We start from the raw sequence: 19,530 nt of genomic DNA, 5'->3' as shown, positions 1-19,530 counted from the left end.
GAGGTGCTGCTGGGAGCTGGCTGCTGACCATAGCCAGGATAAGAGGACTGCTGACCGTAAGATGACTGGGAACTCTGGCTACTGCCATAGCCACCAGTGGAGCCATAACCCTGGGGAGCTGACTGTGTGCCATAACCTGTGTTCTGAGTCTGTCCATAAGAACCACCATAGCTGCTCTGGCCATAGCTTGAGAAGTGTCTGCTGACTGGCCATAGCCACTGTAACTCTGCTGTCCATGGGGCTGATTGCTCTGCTGGGAGTAGCCCTGCCCAGGCTGGGTGGGGTAGGCCCCATAGCTTTGGGTTGCTTGTTGAGTATAGTCGTTTGAGGCCATGTCTGCGCACACGCACGCAGGCCGACAAGCAACGAAACACCTCCACCGCACAGCACCGACACCTCGAGGACTATAACAGCAGTTTTAACCTTCTAGCAAGAACATTATTTCCTGAGAGTTCAGTTAGCTTCATCCTTACATCATCCAACATTTCTGTGACAATACTTAACACATTGTAAATGTTGCAGTTAATATGTTGAATGAGTAAAACTTCCTAATACTTTCTTGCATCTAAAGTTGCAAAGCAGGTTTTACTGCATAGTGTAATAATTGTGCCTGGGGGGTGGGAGTATGCATTGCACCATAAGTTAGTAGTGGTTGTTGGGAATCTAAGCAGGCGATCTAAGGCTTAGTCCTATGAAATTTCATTGTATAAGAGCAGTTACAGATGGTCCGAACTTAAGATCTTTTGACTTAATGCTTTCTTGACTTTATCACAGTATAAAACCAATATGAATTCAGTACAAATTATGGTTTGATTTTTAAATTTTGATCTTTTCCCGTGCTAGTGATATTTGGTGGAATACTTTGAGTTACTTGTTACACAGCCGCAGCAAAGTGCAGCTTTAGTAGAAATTTTGGGGTACAAGTATTCAATACACTACGTGAGATACTTAATACTTTTTGTACTAGGCACTTTTTGTATCCCAGAGCCGGCAAGGCAGGCCTGGATGCTGAACCACCAGCCCCTGCACTGTGCGCAGGCAGCCCACATTTATCTTTTTCATGGCAGAGCAGTACTGCATTGTGTGTCAGTGCCACCTTTTCTTTATCTGTTCTTCTGTTGGTGGGCAGGTGTGCTCTTTGTAAGATCTGGATTGTAAGTTGTCTGCTATAAACAGAGTTGAATCCCTTTACTATGACTTTAACTCTTTTGGGAAGAGTTACCTAGAAGGGGGATAGTTGGGTCAAATGGAATTTCTATTTTTAAAAGATTTGTGAAGAATCTCCATACTGGTTCCCATAGTGGTTTGCATTCTCACCATCAGTGTAGAATCAAGAATTCTAGAAAGAGTTCTTCTTTCCCCACAGCTTCCCCTGCATTTGTTATTATTAGATTTTCTGATGGTAGCCATTCTGTCTGGGGCAAGATGTAATCTCTGATATTATAGTTTTAATTTGTATTTTCTCATGTCCAGCCCTGTTGAACATTTTTTCATGTATTTATTGGCCATTTATATTTATGAGAGATGTCTATCATTGTGGTTACCCATTTTTTGATTGAGTCTTTGAGGAGTCTTACCTTTTTTTTTTTTTTTTTTTTGAGTTTTTTATATATTCTGGGTGTTCGCCCTTTGTCCAAGGAATAGCAATGAGAATTTTTTCCCATTCTGTAGGTTGTCTTTTCACTGTTGTTTCCTTTACTTACAGAAGCTTTTTAATTTGGTATAATTCCATTTGTTGATTCTTGATGTTACTTCCTGTGCAACTGGGGTTCTATTCAGAATGTCTTTTGTCTATGCTTATGAGTTGTGAGGGTTTGCAAGGGAAATAATTTAATGTAGGACACATGATTTATAGGATTATTTTATAATAGTTATCCAAAGAGTTAAGTACAAAAACATGGCAGGAAATCTGTCCAAACACTAAAGACCCAAAGAATATGATTGGGGGCCTGGATCCTCTCACAGTGTCTTTCAAGTGTCCACTGAAGACCTAGAGCTCATGACAATGCCCACCATGAGATCACCTGGAGGCCTGGAGCAATGTCTGATGCAGGCCTGTTTCAGGGATCTGTGCTGGAAAAGCCCAAAGATCAAGGGTAGAAGCTAGAAAGTCTGTGCCAGTGGGATGAAGGATCTGTGTTCACAGGCTGAGGGATTTGACTGGAGCCAGGAAGGAATGTTCAAAGTAAGGACCAGAGCTCTCCTGAAAAATATCACAGCCACCCTTGGCAACAGGATGTCCCAAGTTCCTCCAGGGATGAGAACAACCAAATTCTTGTCAAGAATGCCAGTACAACAAGCTTCTCCAGGAGACTGAGCAGTACACTATCTTCTTCTCTGGAGCCAGGAAATGATGCTCAAAGTAAGGACCAAAGTCCCCCAAAGTGAACTGCTGCTGCTGTCAAGAATAAAAAGGTCCCAAGCACTTGGAAAGCCAGCACCCTCCTCTTCTTCTCCAGTTCTCCTTTTTATGTTACTGGCAGCAGTCCTCAGCTGGGCCTCCCACATCCAGCGCCATACTGGTTCATTTCAGCTGGGTGTTACAAGTTGTCAATTCACCACACTGTTTCTATTTTATTTTAATACATGGTAAGATATTCGGGTCTAGATTCAATCTTCTGCATGTAGATATCCAGTTTTCCCAGCACTTTTTTTTAGAGACTGTCTTTCTTCCAGTGTATATTTTTAGCTCCTTTTTCAGAGATGAGGTAGTCGTACCCACCTGGGCTTCCTTCTGCTGCGTCTGTTCCATTGATCTACATGTCTGTGTTTGTGACAGTATGATGCTACTTTAATCATAGTACCTTTGTAGTATATAAATGAAGAGCAGATTAGAAGATAAATAGGAAATAGAGAAGGGTTCAAATAATTCCCAAATTATTTGAACTGTGCTGTTAATAATAAATTAATAATAATTTATCTATGCTGTTGTTTCAAAAATATTCCAATACATATGATAGCTTGTTTCATGCATACTACTAGCTTCTCTTAGTTCACTGAGAAGAAAGTTTTGTGCTGTTATCTTTTTCTTTCTTTTACTTTTTAAGTCTTATGTGTCTATGGCATGTGCTGTAATACTTTGGCACCCAGTTTATTAACTTGTTATCCTCAAATTATGTTTTATTATGAAAATTTTTATAGAGGAAGAATGCTTTTCTATTAGTTCTACCTAATTATAGAACAAAAATAAAACAATGGAATATTTAAGCTTAGTCTCAAAAAATTGGGAATTGGGGAGTTAGGGATGTAGCTCTGTGGTAGAGTGTATATTTTAGTATGCATGAGGACTTGGGTTTGATTGCTAGCAGCACAGAAAATGAATATACAGTGCAGTCTCAGGAGACGTGAGACAGCAGAAGCATGTAAGCCTAGGAGTACAAGACCAGCCTGTGCAACATAGTAAGGCCTTGTCTCACATACTTACATACATACATGTATACGTGCATGCATGCACATATACATACAAAATATTAAAAGTATTATGCTAAGTGAAATAACCCTAACAGAGAAAGATACATAGTGTGTGGTCTTAAGAATTAAAACAATTTGAACCTAGAGAAACTGGAGAATGGTGGTTGCCTGACAGCTAAAATGGAAAAAGTGTTCATCAAAGAACAGTTTTTTGGTTGAAACTAGCATGTTCACCCTCATTAGCATTATTATAGTATACTTGAAAATTGTTAAAAAGTAGATCTTAAATGTTCCCCCTGCACTGTAAAAAGAAAAGAAAGGAGGTAAGGTGGTAGATGTGTTAAGTTAATTGTGGTAATCTTTTGATAATATACAGGTTCCTATGATGTCATTATGCAATATACCTTAAATTTAGACATATGCCAATTACACTGTAATAAAATTGGAAAAAATAAAATGAAAAATTTTAAATACTGGCCACAGTTGGTAATAAATAATAGAAAAGTCTGTGGTGTGATTTTAGGGCCTCATCTCCTTCAGTCACAATCGAGCCAGTTCATTCTGAGTTCGTAGTTCATGTGACTTGGATTTTTTTTTTTTTTTTTTTTTTTTCTGCTTCACAGGCAATTTAAATCAGCCTTGAAATCTTGTGTTGAATGATTAACTGCACTTTGGCCCTTTTGTCTTCTTTAGAAACTTCCTCTTACTATGCATAAAAAATAGAGATCAGCAGTGATTAAATGTCCTCATTGCCATGCATGGTGGTACATGCCTGTAATCCCAGCACTTAAGAGGCTCGGGCAGGAGGATCACAAGTTCAGGGCTAGCCTACGCTGTCAAGTGAGAAACCCTGTCCCCAGAAGGCTCATTCTTTAAAAGTCTCAATAGGAAACTACCTCACGGTTAGTATGTTCATTCACTATTTGTTATTAGATTCTTGCTTGCTTCATATCATTGGGCACAGCAACATTGCCACTTTCCCAATCTATTGCTTTATCTCCTTGATACTTTTAAGAAGGAAGATCTTGAATTAGATACCTCCTGCATAATGCCAAAGTTTGTTCTCTTCAAGCTTTATGATGTGCATATTTGAAAACTTGTTGATGAAATTGGGTAGAGTTTATAAGGCATCTACATGAGTCAGACAGCCTCACAGTGAAAATAGCTAGCTTTCCAAAATTATTAAGGTAGTTACAGATTTCTGTGATTACTAAGAAAGTAGTTTGGTGGTGTTTTTGTTTTTTTTTTTTTTTTTTTTTTTTTTTTTTTTTTTTTTGCGGAACTGGGGATTCAACTCAGGCAAGCGCTTATTCTACGGATGTATCTCCCCAGCTCCAGAAAGTAGATTTTTGAGTGAGCAAAGTGGCTAAGGAAACTTGGTCTCAATTAGCGATTATCGCGCCTCGGAGAAGCTAGAGCCAGAGTTCTTACCCAGGATTTGTGGACCTCTGAAATACTAGTTTCCAAAGCCAGCATAACACAGAGAGCTTTTTAACGTTGTGTCACCACCTTCAGTGTAAAGTAAGGTAAGGCTTAAAAATATAGTTTAGGGGCCAGGGAGATAACTCAGTGGCAGAAGCACCTGCCTGGCAAGAAGAGCAAGATCCCAAGTTCGATCCCTGGAATGGGAAAAGAACAAAAAACAAAAAGAAATATAATTTAGAAGTTTTTAAAGGTGGTTTTAGAAATCCTGAAATTATTGTGCACAATATCAAGTGTTTTATGTTTCTGAGGGAACCATGGCTTTTACCAGATTCTCAAAAGGGTTCTTGAGATGAAAAAGTTTTAAAGGTTGTTTCTCAAACTTCTTGTTATCAACAGAATACCTAAGAACTTACTAAAATGCAGTTTTCTGAACCCCCAAGCCCAAATTTTTGATTATATAAATGTGTTTTGGGCTCAACAATTTAACTAAAGTTAACTAACTTAAACTAATTCTTTGGTGTTGCTGATACTGAGGTAGTAACACCGGGCATTCTTCATTAATAGATATGGTTGTGGGTCTTCCCTTTATGGTGTATCAGACTATACATTTAGCATCAAGTTCAGGAAGCAAAGCATACCTTTCAGGATTCTTCATCAGTTAATAATAGTGATAAACATAAGAGAAGGTAAAGAAAACTTCCTTTCTGGCAGAGGAATCTACAGATGGCACTACCTACACACACACACACACACACACACACACACAAATGCACACACACACACACACCCCATTTGAACATCAGGGCTGAGCTACATCTCCAGGACTTTTTATCTTGAGTTTCCCTAAATTTCCTAAATGGCTATGAACTTGGGATCCTTTTGCCTCATCAGCCTCTCTGGTATCTGTGATTACGGTTACTTATTGCTATGTTGAGTTTAAGGTTTGTGACTTTTAAATATGCTCATGTTTTTCGTGGCCAAAGAAAATACAACACAATGTTAAAACAAACACAGTTTGACCTACATGTAAGAGAAACAGTACAGATTATCCTGTGAATTCCTTGAATGAGGAAAACTGATTCTATGAAGAAACTCAGGTTTTTTTTGTATTTTCCATTGTCCTACAACATGTTACAAGGGAAGAAGAGATTGGTTTGTTAGTTTGTTTGTTTAATGCACTATTGGGGCTTGAACCCAGGGACTTTGCCCTGGCCCTTTTATATTGAGACAAGTCTTGCTAAGTTTTCCAGGTTGGACTCAAAATCATCATTCTTCTGCCCTAGACTCTCATAATACTAGAACCACAGACCTGTTTCTGGCTGAAAAGGCATTTAAAATGAGTCATACTTTTCTTGTAATTGGAAAAAAAAAAACAAAAACAAAAACAAAAAAACAAACTTTAGTACTGTGGTCAAAACCTATGCAGTTTGTTATCTTAGAAAGCTCTACAGGGCAGGGGGTTGGGGAGATGGCTCAGTGGAATAAGCGCTTCTCTGGCAAGTGCAAGGGCCTGAGTTCAATCCCAGTTCTGGGGGGAAAAAATTGAAAAAAGGCGGGGGTCAGGGAGATGGCTCAGTAGAATAAGGGCTTGCCTGGCAAGTGGAAGGGCCTGAGCTCAATCCCCAGTTCTGCCAAAAAAAAAAAAAAAAAAAAGCTCGACAGGGCTATTACTACTGCTTTAGTGCCAGGGCCTTAAGTTATGTAGAGAAGTTCTCTATTCCATTGTCTTTTTACTTGATATTTGGTATTTTGACATTTGCTGGCTATTAAAATATTGGTGAATGTTATAAATACTTAGGGAAATACAGCTCTCTTTTTTTTTTTTTTTTTGGGTGGAACCAGAGATTGAACTTGGGCCCTTGCACTTGCCAGGCAAACGCTTATTCCACTGAGCCATCTCTCCGGCCCCTAGTTCAAATTTTGATAACTTTGTTACTACTTTACCATACTTTGAATATAAACATAACTGAGCTTAAGTAATCAATATCACTTTTCAAATCAAAAATAGCTGCTTTTATATGTAATTGTGAATCTCCTTTGTTGAAGACTTCACCTTCCATATTTTTTTGCTGACAGCATTAGAATTTTTCACAAACCAGGAGCAATGGGGAAAGGATTGTTGTTCTTTGCTAATTTGTGCTGCACAAAAACAGATGTTTGCCAGAAACAAACATCTTATGAACAAGACCAATAAATAAACAGATCCTACCAGTTTTCTAAAAATACGGACAAGGTAGTGATTTGGAATATATGTGTATGCATATATATATATATATATATATATATGCTGATTTTTTTTTTTTTTTGATACAGGATCTTGCTATGTAGTCTAGGCTTGCATTGAACTCAACTGGCCTCAATTCTGTGGCCATGCTTCCTTCGCCTCCTGAGGGCTGGGGTTATAGGTGTTAACCCCCTTGGACAGCTAAAAATATATTTTAATATTAGTTTGAGATTGAAAAGGACCAGGAAATTGGTTGTATGTAAACATGACATATGAGCTACAGTGTTAGTATGGTATACTTGACAAACTCAGGACAGTTTGTTTTGGCTTGAGTTTTTGTGAATTTATGATTTATTTCCATTTTAGCATATACTTTGTGTTTATGGTTATGTTATTTTAATTGTATAATAATTCTTATTTCTATAAAAGTACCTTTGCTTTTTCATCAAAAGATGACAAATCCATGAACAACATGCCAACAGGTCTTCTGTGTAGTTTTCATATAGTTTTATTCTGTCAAGAAAAATAGTACTTGCTTAACTGTATTTTGAAATGGAACATGTTACTTTGAATTTCTGCCACCTTATGTGAATAATACATGAATATATACATGAACGTTGAGTAATACTTTTTCATCTATATATGCAAAAGTGGCAGTAGTTTTCATGAAAAGTTGGATATAATTCTTTGCTCTTTAAACTAGTTTGAAGGAGAAAGTATTAAAATCTGAGAATTAAAAGGAGTATTTCATATTTTATAAATTGTTCCCTGCCAAAGCCAGAAGTGGGATTCTTCAGTGACAGACTTGACAAGTTTTTCATTATACATTTTTCTTTATTCTAATGATTAGACACTTACTGTTTATGAATAGATCTGCTTTGGTTTGGTGGGGTTTAATTACTAGAACTTTTTATGTCTTTGTGCTGAGTTAGAGTTGGCCTTCTTAAAAGTTTTATTTGTGTAAGAGATTACTTTCCATCATTATCTAAGCCTGTAAGTAATTTTACAGTATTACAGTTTGTCTCTCCTATCTTTTCTTGGGAAAACAGCCTCCAAAGGATATTAAATATTCCATATTTATAAACTGCTTTGACACATCTCATTGTGTAGCTGTTTCTTGTATATTATGATACTCCAAACTAAATATGGTACTCATAGGTTGTATGAGTAAAGTGAAATCTGTTTGTCATAGTAGGGATCAGGCTAGGATTCATGCATGCAAGTAAGCACTTTAACCCCAAGTTGTATAACCAGCCTCTCATTGGAAATCGAAATCTAAAGGGAGTATTATTTCGCTTCTTCTGCATACTGTGTGTGCTTAGTGATGTTTAAATTTTGATCCCACCCCCACCCCCTGCTAATAATAATAATAATAATAATAATAATAATAATAATAGATTTTGTGTCTTCAAACCCTCTGGGTTCTGCCAGAAGAGTTTCAAGGAAACTCGTCCTTTCACATTTTACTTACTTAGACATTTTAAACCTTGGGTTAGGGAGATAGATTGGCAGCATTAAGGGCATCCATGGCAAGTCCAGGGTCTGGAGTTTGATCTCCAGTACTGCATGCTGTGCTGGCCCTGGAACCAGGCGTGGAGGTGCACACCTGTAATCCCAGCACTCAGGAGGCTGAGACAGGAGGATCACTACTAGTCTGAGAACCTACAACGAGACCCTGTATAATAAATAAATAAATAAAAATAAACCTGTGTGCGTATGATGCAGTTTTTCATTATTATGTTTTGGGGTTAAGTCTCGTTCCAGTTTTTCTTTTTCTTTTTCTTTTTTTTTTTTTTCCATTTTATGTATTTGGTACAGGGTCTCACTATGCCTCTTGGACTTGTAATGATCCTTCTGTTTTCAGCCTCCCCAGCACTAAGACTACAGATGTGCGCCACCATGCCCAGACTTGGTAGCCTGTTCAGTGTGCCTGGGGGCGGGGTCAGCGCAGCATGCGGGACTGGGGATTGAACCCTAGTTCCTGTGCTTGCTTAAGTAGGCACTTAGACCACTGAGCTATCTCAGCAGTCCTATGGTTGTTCTTGATCATTTTAAAATCTAAGTTTTGGTTATGTTTGTTCAAAAAGGTACATTCTAAAATCGTTTTGTCATTTGTTATCATAAAAATGGCTTTCAGGTGATAAAACAGTAATATTAGTGATCAATAGCATGTCACAGGTTAATAATACTAATGGATTAATTAGTATTCAGAGAAAAGGTCTTGCTCTAAAGTTAGTCTGACCTGAAATTCATCATTTTCTGCCTTATGGGGTGAGATTATAGGGATATACATCTTAATCCGTACTCTTTAATCAGCTATAGATAAATCTAGGACTGTCTTCTAGGCCATATTTCATTGATTTATCTATTGGAGAGAGAGAGAGCGAGAGAGAGAGAGAGCGAGAGAGAGCGAGAGAGAGAGAGAGAGAGAGAGAGAGAGAGCGCCTGTCTGTCTATGGAACAAACTCATGGATACTCTCTTTACTATGACCTCATTGCCTTTTTCATTTTCTATTCTGAGGTAGGGTCATGCTGAGTTACTGAAGGGAACTTAAACTTTTTAAAAAAAAATTATTTATTTATTTGTGTGTGTGTGTGTGGCCGTGGCCGTGGCCAGCTCAGCCCACCAGGGGGCGGGGCTGGCTGGCATGTGGTGCTGGGGGATTGAACCGCGGTCCCTGTGCTTTGCTAAGCTTGTTCTAAGAAGGTGCTTTAGACCATTGAGCCATCTCACCAGCCCTGAACTTAAACTTTTGATCCTCTTCCTCAGCCACCTCAAGAGGTAGGATTATAGGCATGTGACACCATACCTGGCTGTAGATTTTTTATTTTTATTTTTTATTTATTTTTTGGGTGGAACCAGGGATTGAACTCAGGCCCTTGTGCTTGCCAGGGAAGCGCTTATTCTACTGAGCCATCTCCCTGGCCCTAGCTGTAGATTTGTTCTCATAAATTTTTTTTTCCTATTGAAAAAAATTTTTCTCATTAAAGTGATGTTCCCAATTTTCAGGTCTTATTAAGTAGATAACCTTGTTTTTATTTAAAGACAAACTACTCTCGGTATTCTGCTCTCTGTGATCACTGTGTAATTTCAAAATTTTTTTCATCAGATTAGTATACAGTTTATAAATTATGCCTTTCCTCCCTTAAAAGTACTAAGCAGGTACCTATGTTCAATGTCTTAGTAAAAGTGTCATTTATTTTATAAATTGTGAATCATGACTTTGAGTTTATAACAACCACTTTAGTAGTTTTTCTCAGTTTTGTTTGTGAGGGCTGGGAGTTGAATCATTTTGTCACACATGCTAGGCATGAGCTATAGCGCAGAGTGCATATTCTGGCACTTAACTGTATTCTGATGTGCAGCTTATTTGAACCTATCTGTAGTTGGATTGAATTTTATTAACTTAGAAAAGAATAAAGATGCCCTTTTTTAATGTATTTGGTTGATATAGGGTCTCACTGTGAAGCTCAAGACTCAGGGTGATCCTCCTCCTTTCAGCCTCCCTCGTGCTGGGATTACAGGCGTGTGCCACTATGCCCAAACTCTGGCCAGCTCAGCCTGCCCTGGGGGCGGGGCTGGCACTGCGTGTGGTGCGGGGAATTGAACTGTGGTCCCTGCGCTTGCCTAAGCCTGCCTAAGCAGGCGTGTTAGTCCACTGAGCTATCTCATCAGCCCAAGATGTCCATGTTTTAATAATAGAACATTTATATTACTTTAAAAGAAAACTGGTTACAGTTTTTAAAGCAAAAATATATCTTCTATTTAATGTTTAGGTTATTTTTTATGTCTAGTTTGTTTTTTAGGGTCTGAAGATCAAACTCAGGGTCAAGGGCTTTTCCACTGAGCTACATCACTACCCATTAATCTCTAGTTTAAGCTTTCAATATAAAATGGTTTATTTTCTCAATAGAAGTAATAGTACTTATCTGAGAAGTGTGTATTCAACTCTGGTGTCCATTTTTGGGTTTGGTCTTTAAATTTTAGGGAGATTGTTTTTGTTTTTTAATGTTCTAGTTATTAGTCCTTTGAGGAACAGCTGGCTAAAATTTGTTTCCCATCCTGTGGGTCTTTTCACTCTCTTGGTGATTTCTTCTGCTGTGCAAAAATCTTTTTAATGAAACCCCAATAGTTGATTCTTTGTAGTATTTCTCATATAATCAGGCTTTGTTCCTGAAATCTTTGGCTAGACCTATGCCCTCAAGAGCTTTACCTGTTTTCTCTTCTTGCAAATCTAGAGTTTTTGTTTTAATATTTAGTACATGTTGATAGACATGAGTGTAGTTTTAGTTTTCAGCATATGGCAAGCCAGTTTTCCAGCCCTGTTTATTGAAGAGGCTTTCTTCCAGTGAAGGTATTTAAGCTCTTCTGTCAAAAAGGTAAGATTGCAGAATTCACAGAAATAACAGTAATAAAATTAATAACTTCATTTTCTTTTACCTTATTAGTGGTTTTATATTTTTCAATGTTATTTCACTAAATATAACTTTTGGGTTTTTTTTTAAATTCATATATCTAATGAGACTTGTGTCCAGAATATGTGTAAATACAACCGAGTAACAAAAACACAAATAACCAAATTAAAAATAGGACAAGAATATAAAGACATTTCCTTTAAAAAAAGCGATGCCCATAAAAACATGTCCAATGTCATTAGCCATTAAGAAATTAAATCAAGGGGCTGGGGAGATGGCTCAGTAGAATAAGTGCTTGCGGTCCTGAATTCAATCCCCAGTTCTGCAAAAAAAAAAAAAAAAGAAAGAAAGAAAGAGAAATTAAATCAAAACTATAATGATATACAACTTTATATCTACTAAGATGGCTACAAAAAAGTGTCAAAGATATATGCAAATGAGATCCCTCATAAATGGCTATGGAAATATAAAATAGTGCAAGTGCTTTAGAAAACAGTTTTATAGGGTAAAACCACTGCACTATGAGTTAAATTCTAGTTCTAGTGTTTCTGCAAACAAGATTTTTGACATGAAACATCTCTTTAAGTTCTTCAAATGTCCATTTTTTGCCTGTGAAAATGAAATTCTATCCCCCCCACTCTTTGTATTAGGGATTGAATCCAGGGCCTCACACATCCTAGGCAAGCACTCTATAAGGCCTCTTGCTCTGTTCAGTTGTCACATTCTTTAGTGTTTCCCCAGCTTCCCATTATTTAACCTGAGTCAATTTGTGGTCTCTCTAAACTACCTATTGATAAGATTGTGCCTATGTTCTGGCACCACATTTGGGTTCATGATAGCTCACATGTATTGAAATACCTGTTAACAACTAGCTTCTCATCACTGGAGTATTTTTCTCTTTTTCTGTCCTTTTCCTCTTCTCCCTTCTTGTTACAGCTTTTTTTTCAGTCTCTCTATGTAGTTCAGACTGCCCTTGAATTCACTATGTTGCCCAGGCTCACCTAAAACCTCTTGTCCCAGCCTTTTAAAGGCTGGGATTTCCGCATCTTGTACAGCAATTAACCACTAGGAAGAATGTATGCAATGTGTTAATTATTGAAACTGTCCTACCAATTTGGTTTGAAACTGTCTCCTTGCTATTTGTTTCTCAATAAAATTATTTTTTAAAAAATGAAAAAAAAAAAAAAAAAAAGGCTGGGATTACAGGCAAGCACCAAACCTGGTTATAAAATTATCAACTTTAAAAAAATATATATTTAGTACAGGGTCTGCAGGGTCTCACTACACAGATTGGACTCGTAGTGATCCTCCTGTTTTCATCCACCCAAGCACTGGGGTTACAGGCACACACCACCATGTGTAGTCTCAGTGTGACCTGGGGGTAGGGCTGGCATGCCTTGTGGTGCCAGGCATTGAACTCAGGTCCCTGCCTGCACTCTGCCTAAGCAGGCAAGGAGGAGATTTAGTCTGCTTAGCTATCTGGCTGGCCCCAAAAAATTATCAACTTTAAATCTTCTAGTTAATGTTGTTCACCTTCTTTTCCTAACCATACATCTAGAAAAAAATGATAATGTTCAGTTGTTGAACATAAAAGAGTTTTTTTGTCCAAGGGGCCCAGGTTTCAGTCCTTAATACTACCCCCCCCAAAAAAGGGGAACTGTTGTTTGTCCCCCCTTCACCACTTTGTGGCTTTTTTTTTGTGGGGGGGGGGGGAGACTAGGGGGATTATATAACTTGAGAAATCCACTAGTTTGTTTAGGGTCTCATGTATATAAAGATGAGAGATTTTTCTCATTGCCCAAGATAGATGGAACCAAAATGCTTATTTAACTCTTAATTATACATATCAGGGTCTCACATTATTGGAAGTAACAGATTTTCTTTAGATCGTCAGTGTTGCCTTCATTTTAGTCTCTGTTTACTTTCTCACCTCTGTTGATTTATTCACTTGTAACCTAGAAACCAGCTAAAAAGGAAGGAAGTGAGAGATGTGTATTTCTGGGCGGTAACTGGAGTAGTTTCCTCTTCCCCTGGCCTGGTTTAGCAGCCAGATAAAGGCTTTTAGCCACCCCCACCTTCCAACCAAAAAAAAAAATTAAAGTAACAATTCATTTTCTTTCCTTAATCCAGTGAGCAAAGTATAAACTCTTAAGAATAATTAAAGGAATAAAAACTCTTCTCAGATAGGTGCTTTTCACTGTTTGAAAGGCTGAATCTGTCATCTCTAATGAGTTGGAAGAACAAGAGAGAGTTAAGGAGACTTCATCGAAATTTAGCAGTTGAAGCTTAAACAAACTTATTTATATCATTACTTTTTTTTTTTTTTTGCTAGAAATTTACCAGACTACCTGACTAAATTTAATACAATTATAAAGGTGGAGGGGCCGGGGAGATGGCTCAGTAGAGTAAGCGGCAAGGGCCCAAGTTCAATCTCTGGTTCCGGTTCGGGGGTGTAGAGAGAGAGATATATATGGTGTTGTACTTCCCCCGGCTTTCTTTTTTTGTGATGCTAGGGATTGAACTCAGCACCTTGTGCTTTCCAGGTGCTTTTTCTGCCTATCTCCCCAGCCCTCCCCCACCTCCTTTTAAATGGGGTCTCCCAAAGTCCTTCAGACTAGAACTGGGCTTGCCTTGAACTCCTCCTGCCTCAACCTTTCAAGTGCTGAATTTAAGATGTGCACCTCTATGCCTGACACTTAAATGTCTTCAAATTTTTAAAAGACATTTATTTTTGTCAACTGTATCTTTGCATACTTCATTTGCATAAATAATTAATTATAAGTAGGAGTCAGTCCTATAACAGAATACTCAATGGCTGACACAAGAGGAAGATATTTCAGCCATGCCTGGGCAGCTTAGAGTCTTAACCTGTCCTGTCTCAAAACTAAGAAGGGCTTGGGAGACAGCTTGGTGTGAGAGTCTGAGTGCAGACATAGTACAGTATTTTTGATACTGTAGTATAGTATTTGATTTTAATGGTATATGGAATAAGTTTTGAAAGTGAATGTTCAGTTTTTTTCAGTATTGGTGTTAAATTACTTTGATTTTATTTTAAAATAGTACATTCTACTTTACTAGAAATGTGATTATTGTGGCAATTGGATTGTCAGCTAAGCATAGTTCTGTGTGCTATTTGATTCTCTTGGGGTCTTATAATGCTTAAGCAAAGAGCTGTTTTATGTTTATATAATTAAGGAGTTTATACATGATTACAGAATTTTTTTGAAATACTAAGCTTATACTCTTATGTACAAAAATCCTAGAACTATAAATTAGGAAAATGTACTTAAAATTTAATAGTTTATAATATCAAGCTCTATTAAGTATCTGATGTTCCTTTGTTTGGGACTCAGAAAAAACTGATGTATTTCTCCAGTGGCTTTTAATTGTTGTCCACATGACTGTAAATAATTTATTAGGATATGTGATTTAATAATTCACTTGAGAGCATCATCCAAAATACCTTGTTCTATATTTTAGTGCCACACATGTTTTATCATTGTTCATCTCTTTTTAACCTTTAGAAAGGTAGAGGAGCATTCTACTATGGAGGTACATCCTAAACTCTTTCTCTTCTGTGTGACATTAAGGTCTTGCTAAATTGTGCAGGCTACCTCGAAACTGCTGTCCTGTTTCAGCCTCTAAAATAGGTGCCATTATACTTTTGTCCTACAAAGCTCCGCTCTTTTTATCCTTAAAACAAGATAATGATTCATTGAAGTTTTTAGAGACAGGATCTTGGTATATAGCTCAGGCTGGTCTCCAGCTTGGGCTCCTGTGGCCTCAATCTCCCAGAGGGCTGGGATTCTATGTGTCTGCTCTCATGCCTGGCTAACAAGGGGAGTAAGTGCAAAGCCCTCATGTACTAAGTTTTAAAGTATGTTGGGTGGGAGCGATAGCTCTGCAGTCTAAGCAGTTGCTTAGGCAAGCTCACAGATCCAGGTTTGATCCCTGGCATCACATGCCACACTGGCTTTGCCCCCAGGTGTGCTGAGCCGGCCACCAAGACCAGGTGTGGTGCTACACAGCTGTAATCCTCCCAGTACTGGGGAGGCTGAGACAGAAGGATCAGTATGAGTCTAAGATGTGAAGCGAGACTCTGTACCAAATAAATAAGAAACAAACAAACTTTAATGTCTTTTCCATAGCTAACCTACCGTGTTCTATAAAATGAAATAGATTATGTGGCACAAAAATGATGAACTTTCAGATGTATTTAAATTGAAGCATCTACTTGTGGACAAATAATGAAAGACCATTTACATATGTCATTAAAAATATGTGAAATATTTACCTTTAAAGCTGTTTTCAAGCTGGGCATGGTGGCACATGCCCGTAATCCCAGCACTCGGGAAGGCTGAGGTAGGAGGATTGTTGTGAATTTGAGACCAGCCTGGGCTACAAAGTAAGCTCAAGGACAGCCTGAGCTGCGTAGAGAGACCCTGTCAAAAAACAAACAAACAAACAAAATGCTTTCAGTGATTACACACTTGTTTCTATACATACTTAGAGTTAATTTGATGAAGGAGAACTACTGAAGATTGAATCCAAGAATTTTGCACTCAGCTGCATCCCTAATCCTTTTTAAAGATTTTTTGTAATTCTTCAAATTTTGAGGAAAAAAGAATCAAGAATAATAGAGTAACAAAAAGAAAGCTTTTATAAATGAGGGGAAGAGGGGTTAAAAGGAGGGAAGGAGAATGGGAGAAAATAAGCAAGATATATCGTATACAAGTAAAATTTCTTTTGATGAATGTTATTATGTATATCTAAAATGTACCAATGAAATGAAACACAAAATATTAAAATTTTGAGACAGGGTCTTGCTAAAATAGTTTTCTAGGCTAAGCTTGAACTTGAGATCCTCCTGCCTCAGCTTTCCAGCTTGCTGAGATATAAGCTGTGTGTTATCATGTCCTGCTTCAGTTAAATTTGCATACAGCTGCATAGTTGAGTAACCAGATTTTCTTAAGTCAGAAACTTAATAACTTTCATTGAGTGTTCTGATAGTTTAAAATTTAATTATATGGGGCCAGGGAGATGGCTCAGTAGAATGAGTGCTTCCCTGGCAAGTGCAAGGGCTTGAGTTCAATCCCCAGTTCCGCTAAAAAAAGAAAGAAAGAAATACGCTGACAAGTTACTAGATAGGACGTGCTGTTTAGCATACAGCCATAGATTTCTATTTTCCATCTCTATTCCTTGGTTTGAAGTTAGCCTTATGTCACTATGTAAGCCTCTACTATATATAAAAGGGAAAAAATCACTATTATAGCATCTCTGTCACAGAAATAAAAAATGAGCAATGTGTGTAATTTTACATTTTTTTTAGGATTTACATTAAAAATTAATACCTTGCATGGTGGCACAGGCCTTTAATCCCAGCACTCCGGTAGGCTGAGGCAGGTGAAGTGCTAATTAGAACGAAGCCTGCCTGTGCAACTTAATGATTTGGTAAGACATTGTCCAAAAAAAAAATCCTTTACACCCAGGATGTTGCTCGCGCAAAGACCTGGTCAAATTCCCAGTACAAAAGAGAAGCAGGGTGAGGTGCACATTCCTGTGATTTTAGCACTCTGGGATGCTGAGATCGGAAGGAGCAGAACAATTAGAGCACAGCCTGAGTAATTTAGAAACTTAGTTGAGACTCAGTCTCCAATAAAAAGGACTGTCGCTCCAGTGTGAGTGCTCCTGGCCATCCTCAGTATGGCGTGGGAGGGAATGGGGGAGTGAAAAGCAAAGAAATTAATTTCACTGCATTTTATTTAACCCAGTATATCCAAAATGCTTTAACATATAAGGTGTGAAATTATTTCAATAATTTTTCATATTCATTGTATATTTTGTGCATAGGGTAACCATATTTCACATGCTTAGTAGCTGGCTGCATATGATTAGTCAGTACCATGCTGGACAGCATAACTAGTTGAGGTAGAAGTCAAGAATTATGTACTGTAAATACATACTAATGAAAAATTTTAAAAATATTGAGATTAAACACAAAATATTTTATGCTTTTTAATTAGAGGTCTTTATCTGTGAACACTGTAAACTATGAGAAGTGAAAGTGCCTCATCGATATTTTTTAAATCTGCCCAGTTAAATATTACCAATTGATTTTTCTTTTATATGCTTGAGGCTTGTTTATGTCATTTGATGTCACTGTTACACCAAAAATGCTTTAAATTGATTTTTTTCTGTATTTTTAAAATATGGCAAGAGAATTAAAGATAAAATCTTTATTTGAAAACACTGAAAGTGTTTTTTTGTGATTTAAAGTTATGCTTTATGTTTGCCAACTTGAGAGATATTTGCATGTTGTTCTGTGCACTTTCTCACCTTGGTAAATCTGGAAGGCAGAAACTTCGTACATATTTGCATTTGCTTTTTGAAGGAGACAGTAAACTTGAGCTCTTGGTCTCGCCATAGTCTGTCTTTGTCTGTTGTTAAAATTATGAGCCAGTCTCTATGGCCGCAGCCAAATGAGTAATCACCAGTAATGTGACTCGTGCTGGAAGTGACTCCATCAGCACCTGTGACGGAGGATTAGTTACAGTTTATAGAGCACCGCCTCTTCCTTCTCTGTGTGCCCTCGGCCAAGTTACTCGTTCTCATTCGGGTGTCTGCGCTGTTGGAAGGTGCTGCAGTGTGTTTTCCACGCAGAGTACAGTGGGAAAGGCTTTCTCTGGCTAATGGATGGCTGTTCTCTTTATTTGGAGTATCTTACTGGTTATGTAAGTGACCTCGGGAGAAATTATCCTGACCTAGATCGGAGGATGCAGTAGTGTTTCAGCTGCAGGATTTCTTAGTCGTTAACACCACGGCGCTGATGACAAAGAGCAAGTTGTAATCCTCATCACTGCCAGGGCAGAGCCCGGAACAGGCAGAAAATCGTCATTTGCTCGCCGGAGACTTGTTAGGTTACAGCTTCTGCTTCGCTCTGGGTCTTGGCTTTTCTTTCTATATACAATGACGCTGCTGCAAGTGAGCTTAGAAAAATGCTGGATTTGAGAGCAGTTTGCCTATGATTTTTGAAGACTAAAGAAGTATTTACGCTGAGCGGATCAAAAAAAAAAATACTGCACAGGAATGAAATGAAATATCAGCTATGCTTACTGACCTTTATTAAATCCATGGGTTGGATTCCGGAGATTTAAAGACTCTTTAAAATTCTCAAGAACAAAGTACGGTTTGTATTTTCCTGCTTCCTTTTCTTTTGTCTTAACTTACATTTGGTTTTGCTTCTCAGGTTTAGGAATTCAGGTCACTGCCTTTTATAGTTCCAGCCTCAGCGGTGTTAGTTTTAAGATTTTAAAAACTTATTTTAGAGAGCTTTACTATGTTTGTAGTAATTTAAGAACACTGTACAAAGAGTAATGTAAAAACTAGAATGTGTTTATGGCAGAACGTTTCAAATTAAACTATAATGTTTCAGAGGAAGCAAGGACATTTGTTTTGTGAGGGGTATGTGTGTTAATCTGTTCCCCACCCCCAGCTTGTTTTCTAACAGTATGGTGTTTTTCAATAGACCTGCTTGGGTGGGAATTTGGACTTTGTTCTTTCAAGTCACTCCATTTTTTTTTTTTTTTTTATGAAACCTTCACTTATAAAATGTTCCCCTGATTGTTTTCTGCTTCAGTATTTACCAGTATTCAGATTTATATCAATATTCTCAAGTTTAATGAGCCTGATTTTTTTAACTTGAAAAAAGATTTATTAAATGTGAACTCTAGATTGTTAGAAACTCAGACTACAGACATAAACTTCGTGAATTTCCTGTTAAGTGGTGAGCTTTAACCTGGTTTGTTTGAGCAGCTGAGTTGTATTTGAGAGCTGTAGCTGATTTATTTTAAAAAATGTTTTTCGGGGAAGGCTCATCTGTTGGCCTCTTCCTCATGTGAATGGAATGCAGTGCAGCATGGAGCCCCAAACAGGACACAGTTGTTCTAAGCCTTCTTCCTATAGCGTGGTAGGCCTCAGTAGAAATGTAGGCACTGAGCTATATTTATTTTGGCTTTAGACTGTTTCTGAAGTATGTTTAACATTGACAAATGACC

The 19,530-nt window shown here is 37.8% G+C and overlaps 1 protein-coding gene and 1 pseudogene across 3 annotated transcripts in view; one reads left to right on the top strand and one right to left on the bottom strand.

The window, feature by feature from the left end:
• The window catches only part of Jmjd1c (jumonji domain containing 1C), a 168,896-nt gene that overhangs the window by 70,160 nt on the left and 79,206 nt on the right, over positions 1-19,530 (top strand). The window contains exon 1 of one of the 3 annotated variants that reach the window (XM_023716204.1): positions 18,080-18,657. The exons of the other annotated variants lie outside the window; for them this stretch is intronic. The gene's annotated coding sequence lies outside the window, so the exon portion shown is untranslated. Of the gene's footprint in view, positions 1-18,079; positions 18,658-19,530 lie in introns of those variants that run through there. 3 annotated transcript variants of the gene reach the window in all.
• Positions 3-334, bottom strand: LOC101577838 (annotated as a pseudogene).

This window comes from Octodon degus, unplaced genomic scaffold, assembly GCF_000260255.1.
Source record: "Octodon degus isolate 3935 unplaced genomic scaffold, OctDeg1.0 scaffold00046, whole genome shotgun sequence".
NCBI classification, from domain to species: domain Eukaryota; kingdom Metazoa; phylum Chordata; class Mammalia; order Rodentia; family Octodontidae; genus Octodon; species Octodon degus.
This window is presented reverse-complemented; position numbering and strand designations above follow the sequence as displayed.